Source organism: Cuculus canorus, chromosome 2, assembly GCF_017976375.1.
Source record: "Cuculus canorus isolate bCucCan1 chromosome 2, bCucCan1.pri, whole genome shotgun sequence".
Classification (NCBI taxonomy): domain Eukaryota; kingdom Metazoa; phylum Chordata; class Aves; order Cuculiformes; family Cuculidae; genus Cuculus; species Cuculus canorus.
The window spans coordinates 27,029,335-27,049,787 of NC_071402.1; the positions used below are offsets into that span (position 1 = coordinate 27,029,335).

Genomic DNA, 20,453 nt, shown 5'->3' on the forward strand with positions numbered 1-20,453 from the left:
TCCTCTCACTACCAGGTCACAGACTAAACCTAAGTGTGCAAGGCCACTTCTGCGCTTGAAGCAGTAGCTGGCTTCCAAATCCAAAATTGCATGCTTCATCTCTCTCCTCATTCCAGATGCTTCACTGCTACAGGTTTAAATTTTCGCAAGCATGTAGAGCTGCAGCTGTGCATGCTAAGATCCGTCTCAGTATCGATAGGATTAAGCAGGCCAGTGCTGAGTTCACACCTATGATCGTGGTTTTGGAATTGAAGCATCTGGATCTGGTAGGTAATCTTGAAGGATGCTTAATGCATATTTAGAATCATTGGTCTCTTCACAAGTGCAGGCTTACTTTTTTTCCCCTAGAAATGTATGTGGTGTGAAATGAAGCACAGAGCCAGTGATGCTAAAGCAAGTAGAGATTAAATAAAGGAAATCCATAGGGCACAACAGCACTTGGATTTTTTACTTGTAGGCAGACAGTCCAGCCATATTCTCCCGCTTGGTGAGGCTCATTTCCTTCAATATCCTGCTATGTAAATTACACATTCACACAGTTCTTCTATGAAGCTGATGAAGCCCTTGCCGTGCTGTACCACGCTACCTATATTCAGTGGCTCAGCTCTTCAGGAGCTCGGCCATCTCTGCACTTCATTGTCTCTTGCAACGTACATCTGTTCTTTCTGTCTCTTGTACGCGAAAATAATAAGGTGAGGAACAGGACTGGCACAGAAGACACTTCCACCTCGTTGCCATTGATCTTGGGCCTTGGTCTCTCTTGAACTGTTTTGCTGTTTGGTCCTTGGGCTGGACAAGAGTGATGGAGATTATTCCCATCTAGAATAATTTGCTGCTGAGTGGTAGCATTCCTCCCCACTGAGAGACTGTGTTATAGACCTGAGCTTGAGCAAGCAAGAGGTGGATTTGAATTCGTGTCTTTCGCTTCCAGAGTGAGGCTTCCGTTCAAAAGACTTGCCTAAAATCAAATCTCGCCTCTTCCATCTCACCTGGCTGTGTCTTACACAAACCAGTTCTACTTGCCAATCTTCTGATGGTGAGGGTATGGACATCTTTTCTGGAGGAGGGAGTAGGCTGTGAGTCCCATGTTTCTAAGTTACTGAGGCTCTTGAAAGGCAGGAGTAAAGCATCCTATCTCCAGTATTTCCTTGTTGGTGAGCTGTAGGCAGTTGATAATTAAATATAACTATCCTGATATCATCTTTTCTGTCATGAGCAGTCTACAGCTACCTAATGAGTGGGTGTAGAGAAGATGGTTGGAGCCAGACTTCTCAGAGGGTGCACACTGATGGGATGAGAGGCAACAGTTGCAAGTAATGGACCACGATAAATTCCAAGTAGATCGCAGGAAAAAATTATTTCACCATAAGGATGGTCAGACACTGAGACGGATTGTCCAGAGAGGTTGTGGTTTTTCCGTTATTGGAGTTACTAAAAAGCCCTGTTGGACAAACGCCTGGCAACCTGATCTAACTGCTAATACTTTGAGGCAGAAGGACTTGGACTAGCTGATCTCCCAAGGTCCCTTCAGCCTGTATGATGATTCTTTGTAGCCTCTGGGTCCATTAGCTGTCTTGGATACGTACTCCACGGTACTTCTCACCCGTACATTATATCGGAGAGCAGAGCAGTTGGCATTTGTGTTGTGGTCCATGGGTAAATTTCAGCAGCATTGCGCTTTGGAGACCTAACATTAATTATCCATTGAATCTGATCTGAAACAATTATCTGATCTGTAACTTGCGGAACGAACTTTGTGTGTAAGTAGAAGAGTAGAATTGTCAGGCTCAGTGCTGGCTGAAAGGACTGCACCTCCTTCCTGTGACAGCTCATTGAGCCGAGCTTCCACATACCAAAGCTGAATTCATTTATTATTGTTGTTATTATTATTATTACCACCACCACCACCATTTTCTTCTTTACTACCGGTTATAGGCAGAGTATGGAGAAATAGTCTCATTGTGAGCATTAATTGCAGAAGAACATGAGACAACAAATTGCTGGAGACCTTGGAATTTGAGAGGTGCCACTTCAACTGGAGATTCACCGACCTCTTGGTTTTGTCCTTGTGCTGCAGTGCAGCGCCTGGTAGTGAATGTTCTTGCAGCTGGTTTAGGGCTGTAGTGTCAAAAGAAGACACTGAACTCATCCAGCTTCTAAAAATCTCCTTCCCAAATTCCTATGGCATGAAGCTACAGCCTTAATTGAGCTTTTCCATGATGTTGTGTAGTGACTTGTGCATTTATTCTTACTTCTTAAAAATAAAAGTACTTCAATTTTTTGCTTTGGGATCTGGCAGTGTTGTGAGATTTTCATGAGGAATAACTATCTGGTAGGACCCACACATTTGAATCGATTTAAATTATCTAGCTAACTGTTTCAGTATTAATGTGGATATATGTTCTGGAACAGTGCCTGGAATGTAACCTTGCTTTGAAATGGGTACAAAGTGTAAGTCAAAGGTGGCAGGAAATCTTTCTGAAGTTTGAGAGGAAATACCATCAGCAGTGGACACAATTATTACAAGAGTACCACTCATATGGTTCCCATTCATTGTGGACATCCCTTTAGAAGCAGACTGTAACAAGCTCTGTGGCATTTTACATATTGACTGAAAGAAGTGTGGAAACAGAAGAACAAAAAGAATTGGTATTGATCACCTCTTGAAGGAGAGACTGAGGAATAAGGAAGAAAAATGTGTTTTTGTAACCCTTGAAGCATAGTGCAAGTTCATGCAGATCTGTTTTGGGGTCAGGCCTATATCATTCTTAGTTGAAAAAGGGGTTTGAGCTAATATATGGAGATTTGAGGAAGTGGTACATGCATTTTCGTAAGTATTTTCCAGCAAGGTTTGAAATGGTAATTCAAGAAGGAGAAATATGTTTTATCTTTCAAAGTCCATTGCCCTTTCCATCTTATTGATACATATTTTCTGGGGGTTAATGCACTATTCTGTCTTCTGTAAGTCATTCAGAAGCATCTGCAGAATTTAACTTTGTACCCTTTCAGTCTTAATGCTTTATTGGAATTTTCTTCATATGTTTTTCCAAGCCTTGGGAGCCCTCCTATGCACCTTGAGTGCAGATTCTTGTAGTCCTCCCTTTCTCTCATTATTCTAGCAATGCTGGGTTCACTGTCTTATTTTGCTTTTGTTTTGAAACCACATCCTGCTAAAGGAGTAATCTTCTGGTTTAGTGACACAGGGCCTTTCCTCTTCTTTCAGATCTCTCCTTGCTATGTGTTCTGTGAGTCATGCAAATACTTATGACTCAAATAGTCTTCCTGCCGCACAATTACAGTTTGGAAAATGTGTGCAGTTGGATTGCACAAAAATACAGCCATAATTTCATTCTTGCTTCTAAACTGCATTTTGAATGTATCCTGGCGGCCCTTTTAAGCCAGGGTAGGGAGCATGTGTACACAGCCTTGTATTTTCGCTGTAGCTCTTTTACAGTCCAAATGAATGCCATCTCCTTTAACTTTCCTATATGTGGCTTTCCTGTATCATTCCTTGAATTTTTAAGAGAATCTTTCTTTTTGTAAAAAGGATTTTACACCTTCCAGAGGCACCAGCCACACCATCCATGGTTAGCAAATATAAACTAACATTTATTGTTTTAGTTTTATTTTTCTGGTCCATTTTACCACATAACTGTTCATTGTGTAATTATATCTGCTAGCTTTGCATGCACTTATTTATATTCTAGCTAGGAGAAAGTCTACTAACCAAAGTTTAGAAGAGGTTATTTTCTATATACGCCATTACTGTTTCTTCTGTCTGTTTTCTTTGATTGTAACTGTACAAGGCACTTTATTTTTGACTTTCTAAACTGTAAGCACTAGAATGTGCAGAAATTATCTTTATAGAACAGAGGTGAGAGAACCTTGGGGTTTTTGAGAAGAAGTCAAGGTTTGTATGAGTTTTGAAAGTAAACCAAGAAATACTGAGTGAACCGTAAGGACTTTGGGAGTTGCTAACATGGTAAAGGAGGCCAAAAGATGATGATTAAAGCAGCCTTGGTTATGTCTGCAAAAGAAAGGGTGTAATTAGATGTCCAACAAAGTCAGATGTCGCTATCTTTAATTAGCTTTGAAATTTACCAGTTTTTTTCTCTGAAACTGATTTCAGATTCTCTGAAACTGTAGAATTTACTGTGTCTTTGGACTTCATGTTTTTAGTTCTTATTTTGACACTGGCAGAGGGAGGGCAGTGATAGTAAAACTCAATTTCTGGAATTGAGGTGGTCCACATTGGTCAAGTTAGTTCATCTTTCAACAGCGCTGCAGGATTTCCTCGCTCTAGGGTCCTGAAAGAGGGAGAGCTTCTATAATCTCACTCATATTAGATCTTGGAAGTAATTTAAATTACTGTTAAGGTCAATATTTGGTTATTTTACACTGAGATCAACGTTAGACTGCATTGCATGTTAACGAAAAAAAATGCACGGTCCTTTGCAGTTTTTAAAGGAGATATGTGAAATAGTGAGTGTATATTCTACTTTTCTGAATTTCTAATGTGAGCATTTTATTTTCCGTTTGCAAATGGAAGAGAAGCGAGATGGTGGACTCTCTGGGAATACTATTTGTTGTCTCTCTTGTTAATTTTTTAAAGTATTTTGAAGAATGCTCTTCTTGTTAATTTCCTTACATCTCTCTTTAAATTCTCTGTGCTTGTAAAAGCAAATCTGTATTTGGGTTTTCTATATTTAATAAGCAAGGCTGCTGCACAACAGATGAATCTATGCATGAAACTTTCATTGAGAGCTTGGTATGAAAGCAGAGTCTTCAGAGCACATATAGCAAGTTTTCTGCTGTCTGAGGGAAAGATGGTGTTGCAGTCTTCCTTTATCCTCTTTAGACTTCTCTGCGTAGGCAGAATTACATTTTGTGGAATAAAGGTTGGACTTGCATGGTTGCTTCTCAGGACAGCTGACTGGCCAGGCTTCTTCCTCTGACATGTCAATTAGCAGAGTAGTAATTTCCAACTCCTTCCATTTTCAGGAAGGAAAGCAGTGGTATTTAATCTTCAGAGACCAGCAGAAACAGAATTCTTTAGTTTATGCTGCCTTAAAGCTTTTGCTTCAAACTGCTCTTGAGAGTCTGTAGGAGCTCTAAGGATAAAAATACTATACCTACATTTCAAGGATAGACCTGCATCCCTCCGTAGAGTTACAAGAGAAATTATATACTCTCTCCATAGTTAACTTCTATATTCTTTCAGACGGAGCTTTGTGGATCCTGCTGAATGATCTGCTTTTTCTGGAAGGAATTCAGAATAATCATGATGGCTTGATTTCATCCTGACACCAGCAAATATGATTGCATGGTTTTGTCTGGGGCATTGGTTCAAGACAGTCTTGAAAGAATGAGTGTCTATTACTTAATCACCAGGAATGCTTAATAGTTTTGTCACAAATGTTTTTCTTTTTGCAGGCCATAAATGTTTTTGCTGTCTTGCCACACTAGATATACAATAGATGCCTTGATGAATTACCCAATGGGGATTGTGCTACAGAAATTGATGCTTGCTAAATCAAAAGCAAAGCCTTTTTTCTTGGTCTCCTTTGGTCATTACAGTAAGGCTGCTAGTTTTTAGATAGGTCTGCTTACAACTCTGGGATATGTACACTTTGTTGCATGCAGTTGCTAGGTTTTGGATGGCTTTTTGCCACAAAAATTATATGATGATGTGGATGTTCTGATACTGCTCTTTAAAACAGCTGATTGCAGATCTGACGGGTGAAGGATGTTTAGCAGCTAACATATATCATCATCTTCTGATCCAAACAGGTTCCTTTGGGAGTCAGCTGTACTGTTTCAGTATGTTGTAATTAATTTGAGTGCTGTTTAGATGCCAGAAATTACTTTATAATGCAGGATAATGGACTTAAATAGACTTATTTGCACGATGCAAATCATAATCTAGCAAATTACCCTTAAAGGCTATGTATTAAGAAAGAGAATAAACCCCCCGATATTCAGTAGGAAGAGAAAAAAGAAAAAGAAAAGGTCTGATTTCTAATTCGGCCCTAAGACATCCTTGCATTGGAGTCTATCTGGACTTAATAGATGCTAGAATAATGCCAGTTATTTGTGGGTAACAGTCATAAAGGGCTTTGTCTGAAATACCACCAAAGAAAAGGGCAATTATTTTTTGTTTTAGTTAGGATTGGATGAATTGGGGGAGAAATCCCTGTCAACCAGGCCTTTAATACTTAGAAAAATCCTTATATATGCAACAGATACTCACGTGACAAGTTCTTATGAGGTTTTGAGCAATGTTAATTCACAGAAGAGTTTGTGTTAGTTGTTGAGTACTGAGCATCTTGCAGAATTAGACTGTATTTATCAGTAGGCTAATGTTTTTAGGGAAATAATGGATTTACATGCATAGTGAGAGCTGTTTGCAAATCAGCAGGTGGTTTCTAAAATATCTGAAATTAGCAAAATGTTTACTGATGTGATTTCTTTCTGAAAAACAAACGTATTTAAAAACACTTGAACATTAAAACTTTGAGTGAGAAAGTATTTGCTTTCCTTCACCCATCTCAAGTTTTTCTTATTTGTGGTTTGGATGCACACACTCTTCATTTTTTGTATTGAGGACCTCATTTTATTTTTTGAATGGCCCAGTAGGAGCGAAAAAACCTTGCAAACTATATATTTCAATAGGAGGCTTATTTCTATGAAGGTATAGGAAAAAGTCAGGTTATACCAGAAAATCTGTTTTAGCTTTATATGTGTATGCACATACTTCATACACAATACTGAATTACATTTCTCATTAGTTATGTAAAACCTGCTTGGGACTGAATTAATCAATGATGCAAAGCACCATTAGAATACTACACTTCTTTAGAACAGCACATACAGGTCCAAGCGATTCTTTAGTCATTAAGGTAAAAAAAGTAATATCTCTAATTAAAAAAAAAAAAAATCAAAGTCCTGTATGCTAATTTGCCAGTGTACCATTTTCATACTCTGATTTAAAGTTAAACCTTGCCCACTATGCTACAAATGAATGAAACCTCTGAAAGGGTTCCAGTGTGGTGAAAGGAATTAAGTTCAAAGATCTTTTTTAATCCAGTTTCCTCTGTTTGGTTACGTAGAAAATCTTACCCATTGCTGGTGCCCCCCAGTTTTTCATTCACCAATAGTACTGAGGGGGAAATTTGTGCTGCGCTACTTATGCATAATTTAAAACAATTGTGTTAGCTTTAAACCCAAAGTCTTTCTTCATCTATCATTTATCTCATGATGTTATCTTTTGTACTCGCTACCCTTCAGTAAGCACAGCCTGACATATCTTGTGGCCTTTACCTTCTGCAATAAAAAAGATTGAAAAGATGCTTGGCACCACCTGGTGAAGATGAGGCAACCCTGGAGAACTGTGCTTCAGGAGCAGGTGACTGATGCTAAGAAATGTGCCAGTCTAGGGACACAGCTGAAGGGCTGCAGTGGGAAAGGGGGAGGGGAAGAGGAAAAAAAAAAGAGCAGGAACATTAATACATCTTCCTGAGGTTTGATGGGACATATACTGCCTACTGTTCCATCTGGTGCTTATGATAGCATGGCATATTAGCATGCTGCAAGTTCATAATGTATTCAGGGCGAGAAAACACCACTTGCATACCAATTGAGGTGTCCTCTTTCTCAGTGCTGCCTTTGAATTTCAATGATGTTTATGCCTCCAAATCCACGACTGAACTGAGCACTTCCACTCGTGGGGGAGTAACAGCAGTAAGGGACTCTGGCTAGTATGGGTTTTCTTCTCTCTTTTTGTTTTCTCTTTTGGCTCTTTTCTTCCTGCTCTCTCCTCACAATTTATTCTGTTTGGAGAAGCTTTAAGGCAGGTTGATATTTTGGACTAGCTATATTGCCTTCTTTTTAAGGTTGTAGTCTATTGTCTTACCGCTTATCTCAAAACGCTTAAATGGCTCTTTTTATGACATTTGAATGAAATTTCTCTAAAAGCAGTGTCATGAAGCATTTACAAAATAGCACATTGCAGTTCTGCTTTATATTCAGTTTTCTTGTATTGCTAAATAAAAGAACAAACAATGCCCTGAATTCTACATTTCATGGTAAATTATTTGGACCCTGCATCTTTAAAGACTTGATTTTAACTTGAAGCTTGCTACTATAATAGGGTAAGTATCTGAAGTTGAGCAGGTACATGAGTCTTTGTAGGAGTGACATCTTGTTATCGATCTCTTGCAGGAAATGTACTGATATGTTCATTTTATTTCTCCCTACCCTGTCCTCATTGAAACTCTGCTGAGATTGACACTTGACTGGAGACAATCTCAAAACCTCACTGTGGAAACTCTTGACTGCACATTTTGTTTCTGAACCTGTCAAAGATTGTGATCCTTTTATGGCTCGGTCCTGTGAATCGCTCTGCAGCCCTCCTTCAGTAGGTTTTGAAAGTGTGAAGTTTACACACAGAGTAGGGTATTTGATGTGGGATTTTCAGGCGTCTCAAATAATACATAAGTACCAGTCACATTTGCTTTTGTTGATGTCTGTGCTTCTAAACTGCTTCGCGTGTTTTGAAAGTCCTGTGCCAAAAAGGGAGACTAAACTTGAAGAGGGAAGAATATTAAAACGCTATCTCTAGTATTGACGGCTTAATGAATGCATTTGGTATCTTGTCCTCTACCTGCACAGCTGGACTCTTGTTCCTGCCCAGAACTGACTGTGGTTTGAGGCTTTAGCTTAATCTTTAATGCATATGACTGTCATGCTAATACAACTTTAATAAAAATGTACTAGGTAGCACTTTGAACTCCTTCACTCCAATTTAGTATTAATCGACTTGATTAGTAGGAAAGAAAAGATCTTGCTCTAGTTCTCATCCTTTCTTTCAAATACATCCAGCCGTGGCTTCTATAAATACATATTTTCAGACAGTCATTTAGCCACTCTTGCGTAGATAAGAAATGAAAAATGCATTAGTCATCTTGACAAAGGATAAATTGGCTGCTTTTGGTTCACTATCTGAGTATCTGTTGTCTGTTGGCTTAAGACCATTCCTTATTTATTCATAGTGCATTCAGACCTGGATATTAATGTCTTAGCTTAAATGCTAATTATTTTTTTTTCTTGATACATTCAGGAAGGCTGATGTTACTGAATAGGAATGTGGAGGAGGTAGCTTGGGTAATTTGAGCAAGTTTAGTCAGCACTTACAAGATTCTTGAAATGTTTCTTGATGTCCTACAGAACTGTTAACATCTGCACAGCTTGCGAGAAGAGCCACATTTATTACAGCTGTATGCTAGCTAGAATGCAAAGAAAAAAGCGGGAGGGGGGGACGCGCTAGAATCACAATTAGGAATGAAGCAGCTGGCTTTCAGTACTCGGATTTATCATTTTACTCTCATTACAGACCATCAGTAAACTCCACTTGGACTCTTTTACATCAGCTTCTTTGAGATGGCAAGTTGAAGGCCCGGGAGTTTAGCTGTCAGTAAATACAGTCCAGCAAAATGCACACATTTTAAAAGAAAACAAAAGTTTTAGCCAGATAATTGCAAGTGAAGCTTAATATATCAAGGAGCTCTTCCAGTATGACGTAACATGCCGCAGAGCATGCGCTCGGAGTCTACAGCTGAGATAGTAAAAATAGAAAGGTAAATTGTTTTAAACAAGAAGAAAAAGACGCAGATTGTTTTAAACAATAAGGTAAAGTTATAGAAGAAGTGGAGGAATAATAAGTGAGAAAGCTGCTGGCTCCATGCAGAACCAAGGAGGTCATACAATTTTTTGTCCCCATTGTTCTTGTGTTTGCTGGAGGAAAGGAAGGTGTCTTGAGACTCCTGAGATCCCAGGCATGACTGAGCAGTATAATAGGACCTTGATGTGTTTGTTTTACCTCTTCTTTTCTTTCAGTCAGTATTGGAATCCCATTTCTGTTCTAATAACATACGCTTTCCCAGAATCAGGGTTTTTTTGGTCCAAGTTTGATTCGCCTGCTCACCCATTTCTTTCTTAGCCATTGAGACAGCTTTAAACCCAAACCATGCCAATATTGTAGCTATTTGTAAGTTCTCACAATCTTTGTTTGTTTCAAAATAAAAGATTTTTATAGGGTTTTTAAATTTTTATCTATTTGATAGGAATGAAAGCTAGTATTTCTTTTGTTTCCTCTGGTTAATATACTCACTCTTACCTTTCTCCCTGCACATTTTAAGCGAACCTTTTCTGGTTTTGCTCAGTTAGCTTCTTTACAATGTGCCCAGCTATTCACAGTAGGAGTGCCAGGATCTGTTTCTGTGTCTCCTACTGTTTCTTAACAACCTCGAAGACTGAGGAAACTGTACATCTATGCTCCTGTTCTTTCTTGCTCTCCTTAAGTGATGGTTCTCAATAATTTTCTAATACAAAACTTATTGCATGTTCACTTATAGCAAAAATGCAAAGTAGTGCCTGTTAAGAAACATGGCCAGTTAGAACTCTTCTGATGAAGACCATCCTGTTGTTGCAAGAAATCTTAAGACTTGGTTGTGGTATCTTTATTGACTCATATTCTTCTGCTCTCCATACTGTTCTATAACAGAAGTCCACCCTGATAACCTACTATTTTTTTTATCCCTTCTATCTAACCTTAGACTTTTCACTGTTATACTCATCATCATTTAATTAATAGCATATGGCACTGTAGAAGAGCTCTAACGTATAATCACTGTCTCCTCTTTTCCAGTCACCTGACACCAAAGCAAATTTTAACGTTTAACAGAAAATTACTGCATTTTGTTCATCAGTGTTTACCACCTCATACCTTCTGAAGTGGTTCCTGAAAGTTTATTTCCACTTAGTCTTGTGGAAACACGTTTTATCTTAATTTTGTGCAGATTGTTGGCATTGAACAGAATTATGTGCAAAACCAAGTAGCTCTGTAAGTCAGGGCTCATAATCACCTTTGGGAATGACCTGTTAAGTTTCTAATAGGTCATTTGTATGCACAGTTACTGAAGCTATTTGCCCTGTTGCAATAATTATGAAAAAGATAATGGATAGGAACTCATTTAGGAATAATTGTTCTTGTTAACTGTTCAGCATTTCATCCAGCTATTCCTATTATCCTTTTTTTAGACTTTCCTTTCATAAATCCAGAATTTGCCTTGGATAGTTGTTGCAGTACAGCAGTTCCTTGTTCCTTTGCATACCAAGCAGTTTAAACCTTGTGTTTTGTGTATCAAGTGAAGACCATAAGTAAACATGTCAGTGTCACTGTCTCTCTGTGCTATTTGAATGGTCTCTGCTATTGGGATTTAGCCTTAATACATATATGCCCGAACAGTGTTTCTAGAGATCTATGATAAATTTCGGTGGGATATTTTCAAATTCAGTTATCATTGCCTGGCTATAACTGGGGGTGCATGATCTGGATTCCTATGACTGGATATAGCATGTAATCATAGGGACGCTGCTGCCTGCTGCAATTTCACTTTTGGAGTATTTCATATAGAAAACCATCTCCCAGAGAGCATGAGGTGGATGTTGGAATAAGTTGGCAGGGGGAACATCTAACTTGTTTGGCTGAGGTAGATAGGTGGCAGTAGGAGGCACTGAAGACGGTCTTCTGTTGCAGCCAGTACTGCTTAGGTTATTCTTTTGAGGAAGAAATGTTTGTAGCCAAAATTTAGAAAGAAATACTTATGTTTGGTACTGTGGAAATGGGATAGTACATACTGATGTATACATGTGCAGTGTCATAAGCTTTCCTCCCTGTATCACATGGCTGAGTTTAACTTTTGATAGTGGGAAGAACTTTTCTTAAAACACCTCCCCTTGCCTTTCTGTGAGTACCTTGCCGTTTATTTTGAATTTTCCGCCGGGAAAGGCCGTTTTCTCTGTGCAGCTGCACGATATCGGCTCCCCCTGGTGGTCAGCAGCCACCTGTCAACGTTTCCAGTCACTCTTTGTCAGGGCAGGCTCCCAGCCAGGTGGTGTTTTATCCCCTTTTATCTGACGCTCTGGTCTCGCCTGCAGATCCATCCTTGGGCTGCTGGCGCCCCATGGGAAGAGGGTGCCCTGCTGCCCTCTCAGCCGCCCTCTGCCCTGCCACAGTTTCTTTCCTCCTGTTGAATATTATTCCATTTCTCATAAAGAATGGCTTCTCTTCTAGTTAATCTGCTTCTCAGGGAAGCAAAGTGTATATATCCAAGTAGACCCAAAGCCAAGTGTAGGGTGTTTCCATAGCATGGGGAGAGTTAAATCTGCTTTTCGTAAGGGTAGCATGTATCAGAAAACTTGCGATATTACCAAGGGTTAAATGTATCCAGGTTGAGCATTCAGAGTTCAGACACATCAGACTTCTTTACTTTGTCAATATTTCTCTTGCACTTGTGGCATTGAGTGGTTTCTCTCTGGTGTCTGACTTCTCACCCTGCAGTTTCCCCTCCATTTAACACTCCTCTCAGTGTTATTGAAGACTATTTCTTTCTTACAGTTTTCTAAAGAAGGAAAAAAAATCAAAATAAATCACAGTTAAGTATTATTTACAAAATAAAGTAAGTAAAACTTGATTAAGTATGTGTATAAGTGCATGCACACACACAGGCATTTGCCCACACATATGCACATATATAGAAGCAAGCCATGGCAGCTGTACCGTTCCACATAGGTCAATATTAAATTGCCGTGTTGAAATAGTGCTATCAGCTGGTTTGATGAAAACGGCGTTCTATAAATCTACGAACCTTTGGCTTTGTGTATTTTTTGGGAAGAAAAGATTGCATGTAATTTGAATCTGCCGGGCATGAAATGAAGCATGTTTTATACAACAGTCAAGCATGGTAATGCTATGATACCTGAAAGTGTGTTTTGCTTTTAGTTTCTGTGGTTTCTGTAATAATTGTTGTGGGTTTTTTTTCAATTCAGGCTTTGGCTGTTCAGGTTTTTGGTTTTGTTTTTTTTTTTTGTTTGTTTTTAATTTTTGGGGTTTTTTTTTTTTTTTTTCTTTCTTCCCTTCAGTCCGATAGTTAAAAACAAAGGGAAGGTACTTTTAAAGAAGGAAGTTTTAAGTTTTATTGTGCAACGCTAAGACTGCTGTGACGCTTTAATGTCTGGAAATGTTGCATGTAATTGTATGCCCTGTGAGTGGTCTCATTAGTTTACCTACAGCGGTTTTCAGTATCTACATCTAGGCAGATGTTTCTGAGTCTTTCTGGGGCTGGGGATTCCAAGGCTAACCCAGGACCTCTCTTTCTGGGTGACTTTATTTCTGTGCTGAACTTGTGTGAATTCACTGGCTTCAGAAGTGGGTTTGCTCAGGTGTTACATTTGTTAATCTGCTTTTTCACTACATACAAAAGTTCCTTTTCCTCTTCCTTCACTGCTAACGGTAACAACCATTTTTCTTGTGAGCTTATTTGTCAATAAATAATATTACTTCATCTAAGAAAGTATTTGAGATGAAGTGTCTAAATTTCATGTGAAGTTTCTGAGTCTCTCTTTACCCCTTCTCTCCTCCCCTCTTCTGTTTCCCGGTGCATTCCAGTGCCTAATGTAAGAGACGGTGTGACATGCAGCATTGAGGGGCAGCTGATTTGTAACTAATAATGAATATTTTCTCACACTCTGTCTAGACAGTCAGTCATATAAACACAAGATGTCTTTAATGGCATTATCTGATGATGTGATATGATAGTCTTCCAGAGTGTGTGTTTCCACAAATGCTGAAGTACTGATTAGGGTAATAAATTGCACTACTTGGTATTACACACTGACAATCTTCAAGACAGGGGACAGCCTATGTAGTTTCACTTTGCTTTTGCTGGTGGTGGCAGTAAGTAACAGTTGCAACACCTGAACAAAGATTTTTTGGGGAAATATGTTTAAGCATATTTTTTCGTCAGTGGATTAATATCTGTCTTGGCGGGCTGAAAAGAAAGCAAGGAGTTAGTATGTCTGACGACTGAGGATCGCTTATTCTTGTGGGCACCAGCCATGCTGCTAGAGCAGTCTGAATGGCTCTGGTTCTCACAAGGCAAAGGACCTAGATCTATACGGGAATGTTTATACCATCTGGCTTAGCAGTCTCAGGAATTAATAAATTAGAGGCTCTAAGTCTTCTTTTCACTGATTATATGGGGAGTCTAGTCAGCTAATTTAGCTGTCTGCGTTATACAGGAGAAATGAGCAGCCTTCCTTAGCCTGGAGTGGTACTTGCTGTTGGGAGGGAGTTTGGTCGCTCATGCTGTGTCTTAAGGGTAAGGTCTTAAGGGTGAAGTCTTGCTTCTGTGCATTTGGCCTAGCTGAACAACTTTTCATCGATTGGAATATTGTCACGAGGGGTTAGATTACTGAATAGGTAAAACAGTGCATTGTGGTAGAACAGTGATTTTTGGAGCTTGATCCACAAGGTGAGGAGCAATCTTTCTCAGATTGGCCAACACCGCTCCACGCTGTAAAGCATCTTGACTTGTGCGTGGTGGATTCCTCAGTTAAAAAATAAGGATGTATATCCATTACTGTCTCGGTAGTCCTTATGTGATCTTTTCAGATGTTTAACCATAGAAAATATCACTTCCTACAGCCACATTTAACTCTTTTTGAGCCTAAAGGATTTCTGGCATGTTTTATAAATATAAGCGATGCCTTTTAAAAAGTACAGCCATAATTTTTTTTTTTTTTTTTACTGGCAGAGTAATTTAATACCCTAAGTAGCCCTTAATATAAATGTTTTAGATGGTTTCAGCTAGTCTGTGTTGGAGACTTCAGTTCTAGTTAATCTAATGGACTACTGGTATCAGCACTCTCTTTGATCTTCTCTAACCTGGATACAGCCATGCTTTACACTGTTTTTAATGTTTTAAGTGCATTAAAAAGAAAGAGGCTCGTATTTATTTTGCTTTTACCTGTGTGTGGCAAACTACTTATTGCTAATTTAAGACCTTGCAAACTTTGGATTAAAAAATTAAATATGCTTCTGGAGAGCAAGTCGGGAAATTTTAATTTGCGTTGGGAAAGAAAATGTTTTATTATTGCTGCTGGTGAAAAGGTTGTGTGTTATGTGTGGTTGAGCAAGTAAGAACATACAAACAATACCAGTTTGATGTTGATAGCATTTGAGTTTCTTGAAGTTCAGTCTAACTTAGCCTGTAGTTTGTTAGATAACATGCCATCATGACAAGGGTCTTCTTTGGTACAAGAAGGGAACCAATTACTTGGTCAGGGAATTACTGGGGGTCTGTATCCAAACCCTTCCCAATAGTTTCTTCTATAAGCGCAGGAGAAGTGAAGGGAGTGATTGCTAATGTGTAGGGGTTGTCACCTCTGTCGATTGTAGGGGAGGACAGGGAGTGAGTTTGACCAGTTGTGGTTCTGATTGTTCTTCATGCTTGAAGCAGTGGTCACCTCTTCTTCACTTCGCTCAGGCCTCAACGTTAAGTGAGCTGGTTTGAGAATAGCAGTAATAGTTCCTGTGACGTGAAAGACAACCTCTCAAAACACACAGTTCTCAGTGTGGAAACTTGTCAACAAAACCAAGTAGAAGAGACACAGGTAACAATGTAAACAGCAAAACAGTATTTCAGTAATCACTACGACACTACAACAAATGCATTAGTTCAGCATGCATAGAGGCATTTGCATGATGGTTGATGGAATATTTAGAATACGTCTGCGTTGTCTTGGCCTTTGGTACAGGCCAACTAGTATGTATTCAGCCATGACAAGGGAACATGTAAACTTTAGTTTCTGGGGGCTTATGGAAATTTTAGACTGCTGCGACAATTTGGCCCTTATTTAGCTTGTCTGTTCTTGCTGATGTATTTAATAAACCATTGTGGTGGTGGTAGATCTAGTTTTAGAATGTATTATTCTTCCCTGCATTGCTTTGAACATTCCAGCAATTTTACATGGTAAAATTTGTAAAGCCAGGAAGGGGGAAATAAAAAAGAAGTGTTTGAAAAAACAAGGTGCAATTCTGACAGGAGTCAGTTTTTAATTATTAAGTAGCTGAATCTAGGATAGTTCTTAAATTGTCAAAACATGTCAGATTGTTAAATGAAAGAAAAAAGATTATTTTTCTAATATTTTCCTCTTTAAATGAAATTTATTGCAAGACAAGTATAGTTCTTTCAGCAGAAATTAAAATGTCCAAGCAAAGCCAAGCCATAACACTTTTGTCTCAACTCTGAGATTAAATTCATGCATCGCTTATTTTATAATACATGTAGCTATCTGGCCTTTATCTGCTAAGCCGTCAGCATCACACATTTTTTTGCCAGTCAGCACATCTCACCCTAGAGAACTGAAACGAAAGTGTGCTTCTGCTTTTTCAGTTGGTTGTGATGATGGTAGGACCAGTCAAGGTACCATTATGGATGAGGAACGTGACTCAAAGCATTGTCTATCATTCATCTAATTTATGTCATCCAGAAGCTTTTCTTATCAAACCCAGGATACAGTAGCACAGAAATACCTTTCAGCTTTTGGAAGACTGCATTATTCTCAAGGCTTTTGTAGCACCTCTGAAGAAAGCTCTGATGAGTTAGCCTGAGGTAACTTGAGTGAACTCCCTTGCTTGCAGAATTTCTTCTAGCTCCTGCATATTAAATGAGAAGAAATGGGTAAACTTAGTGTGCTTTAATTTATTCTGATTAGCTGATGATATGAAATGTTAAACAATCTAAGCAGAGGAGAGAACCAGAATAAGACTGGAGCAAAGTTGTGATATTACTCTTGCAAAAGGATCACCTTCAGTGTGTGAGCTTCATACCCACAGTGCTAAAGGGGCAGTGAAATGCCGTGAAAGCTTTGCTGTGAACATCCATCACTCGCCTCATACGCACATTCTCATTCCTGATGGGTAACGCTTGCAGGGGTAATGTTTTGTGGCAAAAGACTGAGTCTGACTGTCTGAGCTCATTTCTGATACTGCCTTTCTGCAAATCACCTAGGGAGTAGAAGTTCTGCACCAGGGAAGTGGAAGCTGGGTGTTATTTTCTTTCTAGGCTAATATTGTGACTATGTCTGGTGCTGACAGAAAGCTATGTCTATATTATGCCTATTTGGGATCAGTTGTTTATAGCACAAAAAATCCATTGTGTTTAGATTCTTGTTTATTCTTTAAGCAAAAGTCAGGAGGGCCAAGAGATGAATGGAAAGAGAACTGGACTGGTCTCAAGTAAGTCCCCAGCATGCTTGGCTGGGAGAGGGTCTGCGGCAGTGTTCTTCAAATGCCAAATATTATGGCTGCAGCACAGGAGTTCCAGTTTTTCCTGGGTGTGTGGTATATGGGGTGGGTAGGCTTTGCTTTCTCAAACAGGTGCTTCTCAGCAAAGGCAGTATGCTGTGTTTGGCTGGGATAGAGTTAAATTTTCTTCATATTAGCTGGTATGGGGCTATGTTTTGGATTTGTGCTGGAAACAGGCTGTTAACACATTGATGCGAAGCAGTGCTAACAGCATCAAGACCTTTTCTGCTTCTCACACCACCCCACCAGCGAGTGAGCTGGAGGATGCTCAGGAGGTTGGGAGGTCACACAGCTGGGAGAGCTGACCCCGGCTGACCAAAGGGATATTCCGTACTATATGATGTCATGCTCAGCATATAAAAGCGGGGGAAGAAGAGGGAAGTGGGGGATGTTTGGACTAATGGCGTTTGTCTTCCCAAACAATCGTTACGTGTGAGGAAGTCATGATTTTCTGGAGATGGCTGAACACTTGCCTGCTGAGAGGAAGTAGTGAATGGATTACTTGTTTTGCTTTTATTGTGTGCGTGGCTTTTGCTTTACCTCTTAAACTGTCTTTATGTCAACCTACAAGTTTTCTCACTTTTACTCTTCTGATTCTCTCCCCCATCCCACCAGAGTGAATGAGCAGCTGTCTGGTGCTTAGTTGCTGGCTGGGGTTAAACCACAACAGGCAGATACCTTTTGGTGTTGTCCCGCTCTCATTAGCGGCAGGTCTGAGAGCCAGGAGTTGAAGTTTTCCGTAAACACTGCTTTGTAACAGTGCTGAGGGGCTTGACCAAACCTGAGGGAGGGAAGGTTCTTTACTGACTGATCATATGACAGTGTTATGCATGATAGAGTTATGTCATTTGTCCTCCTATGTAGACTTATGGTTTTGTCTCCCAATTCATTACCATTGTGACTCACTACCTACTTTCAAATTCTATTATATCCCTCTCAAAATAATCAAAATTAGTCCGATGCCATCTAGGTAAGAATCATCTGTATTACGTTCTACAGATTCATGTCTCAATTCATATAATCTGAGTAGCAGAGGCGGGTTCTAATCCTGTGTGTCATGTGCAGGTTTGTACCGTCTCTGAATTTAAAGGCAACAAGGCAATGGGCTCTTTTAATTTGACAGGTTTTGTTTTTATTTTTAACATGTTGGCGCAGAAGTAGTAAGTATTGTACAATCAATACAGAACTTCTTTTAAGAGTCTTTCATGCCTGAATATACATCTGGAACTGTTTGCGTTAACTAAAAGTAAAATAAATGCCACAGCATATTATACCATACTTTTTTTTTCATTTAAAAAAGGAAATTGGAAACACACCACTTCTAGAAATGCTTGACATTGAATTGGCTATTGAAATCGTATCAGTAAAGTATTTATATATTCCATATTTTGTTCCATACATCAGCTTTCCTTGATGCGTTAGACTTGGAAGGGTGCCATGTGAACTGAAATGTTGCCATATATGAAAGACCGCCTTGTTTTAAAAATGGACTAAATAATTTAAGATACAGGAAGTAGAGTAAATCACTTTAAATACATGCACATCTCTCTTGCTTTACCCCTGCTCTTGCACGTTTTACTTTGTCTCTTCCCTATTTATCTTAAGAAGCTGGCTGTGCTTACAGTAAATATAAGTGTTCATCTAACAGCTGAATATAATGATAAAAATAACTCCAACTATAAAAGTCAAATGAGTGACAGGAACAGTATAGTTTCATGAATCAAGAAATCCACAGAAGAAATATCATAATTTAAATTTGTTTTTACAGCATTCTTTAATATAAAATGGAGCAAAATACTTCTGTGGTAAAAGCATAGTTCTTCATTCTGTGCTGGAAAAGACATTTAAGAATGTGTATTTCAAAATGTTTGGGTTTTTTTTTTCTTTTTAAATAAAAAATATAATCCGAAGCAAATGCAATATATCTCTGCATACTTGAAACATATTTTATGAGTTTATTCTAAGTCTCTTGCTGTACCAGAGGGTTGTGTGTATGGATTAGGACTAGACCATTATTTCACCATCTATCTCCATCCTGAATTGATTGCAGTGAATGCTTCAGAATGAATTGCAGATGCCTCCTTTTCCCTCTGGTTTGGAGAACCTCTGGTTTCAGCCCCATTTGATCCAAACTGGGCTAAGGAGTCCAAGTCTGTTGCTGCTTAGAGGGATTCAGTGGAAGAAATCTTTGCACCTGAAATAAGTTACACTCTCTGTATATACAGCCTGTGCTCTGAAATGTGTGATGCTGTGGGATACTGCCTGTTTGAAACTTTCTGTTGTGTCCCCGCTAATTCAAGATTATTTGGGATGTCAGAGTTCAACAGGAAAAAAAAAATTAAAAAAGAATCAGAACTAGCTTTGCAAACAGGGAGTGTGGTTTGATACTAGAGCATAAAACTGTTTTTGACTTAAGAAATTAAGCAATTTAAGACATGATTTTCCTTTAAGTTCTTCCAAATTTCAGGCAAAGTTCAATGTGTATGATTCTGTATTATAAAACTGGAACAAATGTACATGAGATCTTACACAGGCAGGATTTCACATGTTAAAAATACAGTTTTTCCTCTTGAGGGATTCTTTCTTCCTCTCCAAAGCCCTCATCACCTTTGAATGTACTGATGCCAGAATATCCACAGAGAGTTTGCATGAAAAATGTCTATATGTAAAAGCCCTAATGGAATTAACATGGTTTAGGTGAAATTTGGCTAGTGATTTAAATACCATTCTGCCTTTAGCTTTCATATTATCAGGCTGTTTTTCAACAATTAGAGTAGAAAATGTTATGTGTGCATTTAGTTTTAAAATAAAAAATAATGATTTGTAGAAGTTATAGTTCAAAGCTAAGTAACGCTTTTATCAGCAGTGGCTCTGCTTTGTGCTCCATCACCACTGTGTCCCCTGAGAGAACTTCCTCTTAAAAACAGAGCTGCTGAAATTCTCTCTGTTTGTGGGTGGTAGGACAGAAGTGGGTGCGGAGCTCCTGTAGGCAAGTGCTCCCAGCCCAGTAGCTCCCTCAGAAGTTAGGGAACCAGCTGGAGTGGCAAGGAGCAGGGAAATAGTACCAGTGAGAGCAGAACGGCTCCTGTAGGAGTTGGTGGAAAGGTGGGTTGTAGAGGCTGCGATGGAGCAGGCTGTTCTCCTGGGTGGTGTGTTGGTGGGTATGTTTTCCAATTGTGTGGAAAAGCTTTTCACTGTACTTCTTCAAAAGCCGCCTACCCCCCTAGGAAAGTTTCTGCTCTGA

At 39.1% G+C, this 20,453-nt stretch overlaps 1 protein-coding gene across 7 annotated transcripts in view; it reads left to right on the forward strand.

Annotated features, from left to right (window-relative positions):
* Window positions 1-20,453, forward strand: part of RUNX1T1 (RUNX1 partner transcriptional co-repressor 1) — a 112,486-nt gene that overhangs the window by 37,852 nt on the left and 54,181 nt on the right. The window contains exon 1 of one of the 7 annotated variants that reach the window (XM_054058735.1): window positions 8,008-8,150. The exons of the other annotated variants lie outside the window; for them this stretch is intronic. The gene's annotated coding sequence lies outside the window, so the exon portion shown is untranslated. Of the gene's footprint in view, window positions 1-8,007; window positions 8,151-20,453 lie in introns of those variants that run through there. 7 annotated transcript variants of the gene reach the window in all.